Source organism: Pinus tabuliformis, chromosome 4_2, assembly GCF_031772625.1.
Source record: "Pinus tabuliformis cultivar Carrire ecotype Pingquan chromosome 4_2, CPIR1, whole genome shotgun sequence".
NCBI classification, from domain to species: domain Eukaryota; kingdom Viridiplantae; phylum Streptophyta; class Pinopsida; order Pinales; family Pinaceae; genus Pinus; species Pinus tabuliformis.
In genome coordinates this window covers 1,174,305,937-1,174,313,471 of record NC_142304.1, presented here as the reverse complement: position 1 = coordinate 1,174,313,471, position 7,535 = coordinate 1,174,305,937, and positions in this window count along the sequence as shown.

The following is a 7,535-nucleotide window of genomic DNA, read 5'->3' as shown; positions in this document are numbered from 1 at the left end:
TGGGCCCATATTCCCGATGAAAAGCATAAAGCTTTAGAACCTAAGAGTGAGAAATGTACTTTTGTCGGATATTCTGAAGATGTAAAAGGTTATAGACTTATTCCTTTTAAGTCCAAAAATGTTATCATTAGAAGAGATGTAAAATTTGATGAAAATAAATCGGCCTGCGAGCCTAGTCCGGCGGATGTGCCACCTCTTCCTATCTCTTCTACTTTTGAAAACATTTCTTCTTCAGATGATGAAAGAGAGGATGATAATCCTCCCCCACCTTCTCAGGATCCTCAACTTCCAAGATGGGTCCGTGCTACTCGGGATGCAGCAGGTGATCTTGCCGGTGATCCTACAGATCAGCGACGTACACGCTCTCAGTTTGAAAGAGCCTCTTCTTTACTGGCTCAAGCTCCAGTAAATCATGATCCTGACACTTTTGCAGAAGCTTCAGGCCATCCACATTGGGAAGCAGCTATGAATGAAGAATACCATTCATTAATGACAAATGATACATGGGATCTTGTTCCTCTACCAAAGGGACGCAAACTTGTTAGATGTAAATGGGTTTACAGAACCAAGTATGGACCAGATGGGAAAGTTGATAAACATAAAGCTCGTCTCGTTGCTAAGGGATTTTCACAGGTCGAAGGCATTGACTACACTGAAACCTTCTCCCGTGTTGCCAAAATGAACTCTATCCGCCTTGTTCTTTCCCTTGCTGCCTCTTTAAAATGGGAAGTCCATCAGATGGATGTTAAATCTGCCTTCTTGCATGGGGACTTGCAGGAAGAAATCTATATGGAACAACCCATTGGCTTCATACAAACAGACTCCAGCCTTGTTTGTCGACTTAAGAAATCCCTTTATGGCCTCAAGCAAGCTCCTCGGGCTTGGTATGCCAAAATGGATAACTTTCTTTTAGAATCTGGCTTTTCTAGGTGTCATTCTGACAATACTGTCTACACCAAGAAAGTGGGCAACTCTCTTATCATCCTTGTTCTTTATGTTGATGATCTTATTCTTACTGGTAGTGATCCCAACCTTATAAACCATGTGAAGTCCAGCCTTAAAAATAAATTTGAAATGACAGACTTAGGACATTTACACTATTTTCTCGGTCTTCAAGTCTTGCAATCCCAAGAGGGTATTTTCCTTTCCCAGTCAAAGTATGCTTGTGATATTCTTCGTCATTTTCACATGGAAGACTGTAAGCCAGCCCCTTCTCCCTTTCAGTCTGGAGTCAAACTTTCAGTCTCTTGTACCTCTCCTGAAGTTGATGCTACCTTATACCGTCAACTTGTCGGAAAACTCTTGTATTTAACCCATACTCGTCCTGATCTTTCCTTTGCTGTTGGCCTTGTTGCTCGTTTTATGCAAAACCCCCGTGAAAGTCATTGGAAAGCAGCTAAAAGAATACTTCATTATGTTCGAGGTACAGTACAGTTTGGGATTCATTACAGTGCCAAAGCAGCTCCTCTGTTAGTTGGTTTCACTGATTCTGATTGGGCTGGTGACCCTGATGATCGGAAGTCTACTGCCGGTTATGTCTTCACTCTTGGTTCAGGACCTATTACATGGGCTTGTAAGAAACAGGCTGCCATTTCTCTTTCGTCAGCAGAAGCAGAGTATCGTGGTGCCGTGGAAGCTAGTAAGGAAGCCTTGTGGATTCGTCAGATCCTATCAGAATTTGGCTTTGAGCAGCAGCATCCAACCACACTTTGGTGTGATAATCAAAGTGCCATTCAGCTATGCAAAGATCCAGTCCAGCATCAGCGCAACAAACACATTGAACTACAAATGCACTTCATCAGAAAGCTCATTCATTACCATGTTCTTGAACTGCAATATTGTCCAACAAATGATCAGGTTGCAGACATCTTCACAAAGGCTCTCACAGAGGCGAAGTTCACTAAACTTCGATATATGCTTGGAGTTCAGGAAGATGTCACTAAGGGGGGATAGGCTCTAGTGCCTCCTTCCTTCTCCTATTGTGTCATATTTGTAAATCCTTCAATCCTATCCCAAGTTGTTCTTAAGGGGGGATGTTAGGATATTCCGACACATAGGATATAGTTAAGTTCAACTTGGTCTAGTATAGAGTTAGGTTAGAGTTAGGTAAAGTGTGTTTCTTTACCGTTGTACATTTTGTAACTTACAATCCGACGGTCACGATATGTAGTGATCCGACGGTTCACTCTCACCTCAGTATTACCGACACTTGATCCGTGGCTTGACACCCGATTGGTCCATGAGTTCTATTTAAAGCGCATGGAGGGTCATTGTTCGGGTAATCCGTGCATGAGAGAAGCTTATGTAAATTTTCATTCTTTGATTAATAAATTGCCTGTAGTACCCACGTTGGAACAGGCCGTGGACTGTTTCCCTCCTTGCACTCTGAGGGTTTTAACCACGTCAAAAATACTGGTGTATTGATTTGAGATCTGGTTGTGAGCGGTGTCCTTTTGGTATTCTTTCTGTGGAACTTACCTTGTAAATTCCTACACCCCTGCCAGTGGCCCATCAGACCAGCCTGATGTTAAGAGGCACAGGCTAAATCCTCATTCAGAAGAGAAATTTTTTGAAGAAACTACAAAGAGTCAAAGAAAAGAAGGTGTAGACAACCAACATACTTTCCCAGCAGGTGGGACACCTTCTAGTTCATAGAGACATGAACTAGAAAGGAAACAAAGTGCTGAAGTGTCATCCTTCAGGCCTTTAGGAAATGAGAACCTAGATATTAAAAAGAAATTCAAAGAAATAAAGGCTAAAAATGAACCATTCAAGGCCCAAGTCTACGATCAGTATTTGAAAATGGCCCCCACAAATCAAACTAGGTTGATGTCAGCCTATGACATCAAAGAAGGCAAGATACAGATGAGCTTCTTCAAGCCCAAAATACAGCAGCCTCAGTCAATAGCAGACTACCTCAAAACTGATTTTTAGGTCATGGCCAAGGACATTCACCCCTTAGATCAAATTAAACTACACAAGCAAACAGGAGAGATGGTATATTCAACATTGACCAGCAAAGCTATGATGGCCCAAAGATTGGAGAATTCTTTGAATAATACAATTGCTCTGTTACAATTGGAAAGAGCCTCCTCACGGGCTAAAGATAATAGAATTAAATCATTGGAGGAGTTGGTTATTAGATTGGGTCATAACCCAAAGGATGTAAAGGCAGCAGAGACCTTAATAAAGAAGAAAGATGAAGACATAGCTGCCTTGAGAAAATAGTTAAAGTTGCCACCATCAAGACATCCACAAACTGCAGAAGTTGTTCAAAAGAAGTCTAAAGAAGAGCTTATGGAATTAGTCCTCAAGCTTAATGAATAGTTGAAAAAGAGTGAACAAGAATTAGAAAAATCATTAAAGAGTAGGCAGGGAGAGTCGACCTCGCAGCCTCTAAAAGTGATACTAGTGGTATCCACGGAAATCCCCTCAACACTAGCAACATCTCTAGAACCCAATGTCCCCTTAGTCACAGCAGAGACAGTTACAGTTATAAGCTCAGGAACAACACAAGCAGGAACTTCAGGTTTGAGTACAGAGGAGTTAATCAGATCAATGGAGGAGATGAAACTTCAAGTTTTTTAACTCCAAAAGGTAAAAGAAAAATTTGTCACTTTAGAACAGAAATATGATGTTTCCAAGATTAATTTTGCTGAAGAGGTGAGAAAGAATAAAGGCTTAGCATAGTAGGTGAAGACACTAGAGAAGTACCACACCTTCGAAAAGCCCTTAACAGACATTAGGAAAATTCTTTGGACCAACATCACTCAGTCAATAAATGATGCTTGGCCATCCATATAAATAATTTTGAACAGATTGAATTGGTGCAAGTTTCTCTCCAAGAGATTCAGAGAACTAAGGAAGAATTAGGTGGAAAGCCCGAGGAAGCCATCAGGCTAATAAATTTTTTGAACAACAGAAATAAGTACCAGCTAGAGGCACTGAATATACAGGATAGAACTGGGACTATCCTAGAAGTCAAAAAGGTATTCACTAAAAGAGGTCTAATGCAGAATTTGGAAAGAAAATGCCAGAACATGCAAGAGGACATTAATGACTTTATGGGAAAGTTTGTCATTTTGTAGAGCAAAGGACTTCCTAGTCCTTTAGTTATTAATTATAAGCTAATGAGGCTCAAAGACTATGTTGATAAATTGGCTCAGTATGAAAACAATCAAGCTAGTTCATGAGCTGGTGCATCTGCACTTAAAACACTACCTACATGCCAAGTTCTCTACGACACTCTAGAGAACCTTTTCTATGTTGAACATGAGTTAAAACATTGGTTTCCAGTTCAGCCCAATTTTGTTAAATATACAGAGGCTGATGAAATCTTCAGGAAGCTTCAAAGAACCAAGATACCAAAGGAAGATTGGTGGACATCTATGACAGACATTTTGTAATTTACCTTGGTAAAAATGTAAAATTTTCAGTATTTACCATAGTCAATTTTGGTAAAGAAGGTGAATAAGGATCAGACAGGTAAAGAGTATCAGAATAGGTCAAAGAGTATCAGTAAGAAGATGAGAAACCAATAGCCAGCACAAAATTACGAGCTAGACAGCAAGATGCTCAATCATAGCGCCTGCCTCCAGCTCATGCGCAAAAAACAGGGACAACAAGCCATCAAATCATTCTTAGCTTCTATCTTCGAGACCATCTGTCTCTACTTTTATGTAACATATAGTTAGGCTTCCTAGATTATATCTCTCTTTGTTATGAGATATTTTATTGTAAACTTTTGTATAAATACTCCCTCATTTGTAGTATTGAGTGTAGATTCTTAGACATTTCAGTATACTTATTATTTTGGAATAGAAGTGCTATTGGAACAACTCTTGTATGGCTGGCTGGAAGAATTGAATAAAGCAAAGGACTTTCATAGGATTCATGTGCAAAACATTGGTCAAATACGTATTCTATATCTCTTGTTTATTATTGTTTTCACTCTGTTTTTTTATAATCACATGTGTTTTCATGAAATCTAAATGATAAACGAAATAATGATATCTCAGAAAGTGCTTTATTGCAATCTGTTTTAAAAGGTTTATCTTTCTTAATGTTTTCTTCAAAACTATTATAAACAAGGAATTCTTAGTTGCTCCTCGTTTCCTAGTTTTTCATTGTGGTCATTTAGTAAGAAATTCTTAACTGCCCTTCTTCCCTTTTGAGACCATTTCACCCTTTCAAGTTACCATTTACCTCTTGTTTTGCTATCTTGCCCTTTGAAGCCCTCCTTTGCTGAATCAAACCAATCTAGTTAAGCCATTTGAAGTTGAATCCATAGCCCAATGGCCTAAAATACTCTATTTTACCCATCCTCTTCTGAAATCCACCACCCAATCAAAATCAAAACCCACAAGCTTTCATAACTAGCCTAATATCTTAACAAACAAAGCTAAATCTTAAAGAGAGAGCCCTCTCTGAGTACAGATAGGCTAGATTCTGTACTTAAAAGTTGGTTTGTGGTTACCTCGGACCCCTTTCCTACTTTTGACAACTTCTAGGAAAATCTGAGTGATAACATAGTCAGCACTGGCTTGTAAGGGGCCAGGGTGCGTTGGCCATTAAAATGATTGAAACGAGGTGCTTTCAGGCAGAAACTCAGGGATTAGGAAGAGTTATACTTAGGGCTTTGTGCAAGGATGTTGAAAATGGGTGAAAGGATGTTGATTGATCTAGTTGAAGGTCTATTGACTAGATGTGACAAAATGGCCTATAACCGGGCTTATGAAATTAGGTAAAAGTGGGAGGAGGTGGTTACAAAGGACCCCTTGGTTTTCAACTAATTTTTTTTGCATAGAGATGCCAATAATCCTGGTTTTCATATCTATGCTTTTACTTTTTTTAAAGAAAAGAAATTATAATTCTTTTAGTTATAAGGAAGAAGAATCTTCCCTTTTCAATAACTTCATATCATAATTTTCCTGAAAATATTTGACAAATTCTTCTATTGTCAAGGGATTATGATATAACTTTAACCTATGACCATTAACAAGGAAAGTAATATTTTCTTCATGAATAGTCTTGATTCTAACTGCTCCATTATCAAAAAAAATATTTATTTCATAGGGACCAAGCCAATGTGTTTAAAATTTTCCTTGAAAATCCTTAAACTTAGAATTAAAAAGAAAATCTGAGTCACCTAGCTTGAATTTCTTGTCTTTGATGATTTTTTCATGCAATTTGGGTCTTTATTGTTCGAGTATGTTTGTTCTTTGTATGGTATCGTGATGGATCTCATATAGGTCATTCAATAGTACCAGTCTTTCTTTTTGAGCTTCAGATATATCAAACCCAAATTTTGTTGTCGTTCTAAAGGTCTCCACTTAGAACCCAATTTGAAGCAAAACTTGCTTCCCATAGGCAATATCATAGGGAGTATGTCCAGTAGTATTTCTCCATGTGGTACGATATGCCTAAAGTGCCTTTGGAATCCTGATTTCTTTTGTGCAAGTGTAAAATCTTGGTCAGGATTACTTCAAGTAAATTATTGATGGATTCCACTTGCCCATTGGCTTGTGGATGATATGGAGTAAATTTTTGATGTTTGATCTTGTATTGCTGCATAATGTTTTGCACCAACTTGGATGTGAATTGAGCACCTTGATCTGTCACAATTTCCCTTGGGACACCAAAACGAGTGAAAATATCTTCAAAAATAAATGTAACTACAAAATTTTCAGTAGCAAAATGAAGTGGCTTATCTTCTACCCATTTTGTAAAATAATTTGTGCAAACAAGAATATACCTTTTTGTTTAGATGGAGGGTTGATTAGACCAACAAAATGTAGACCCCATTTTTCAAAAGGATTTATAAGTATGTGAGGATGTAGAGGCATTTCATTTAATTGAATAGGCTTTCCCATTCTTTGGAAACTATCACATATTTTAACATATTCCTTGGCATCTCTAAAAAGAGAAGGCTAGTAGTACCCCAAAATAATTTCTTTGTATGTAGTTCTTCTATTAGTGAAGTTTCCTCCACATGGTTCATCATGGAAAGATTTTAATATCTGTAATACTTCATCTTCTCGAACACATCTTCAGATAATCAGATCAGGTCTGGTTCAGTACAATTCTCCCTCTATCCGTTAGTAGGGTGCATTGGTCTTGATAACTTTCTATCTTTCTTTGGCTGATAACTATGGAGGAAACTTTCCTAAGCCAAATGGTTAGCAATATTTACAAACTAAGGAATTTTAGTAGATACTACAAAGAGATATTCATTAGGAAAATTATCCTTCGCATGGGTATTAATATTATCATTATGCATCCTCGAAAAGAAATCAACTATTGTGTTTTCCTTTCTTGACCTATATAGAATGGTAACACTGAATTCTTGTAGCAATAACAACCATCTAGTAATCCTGCCATTAAGAAGGGGTTGGGTGTTAACGAGATGAGTTAGGCGCAAATAAAGAAACTATGCCCCATGGTGGACCAAGATGAGAGACGAGTGCACCAAGGGATTCACATGGCTAAAGTCAAGAATCAAATGTGTATGGGTGTTGAGTCATTCCTACCCACCT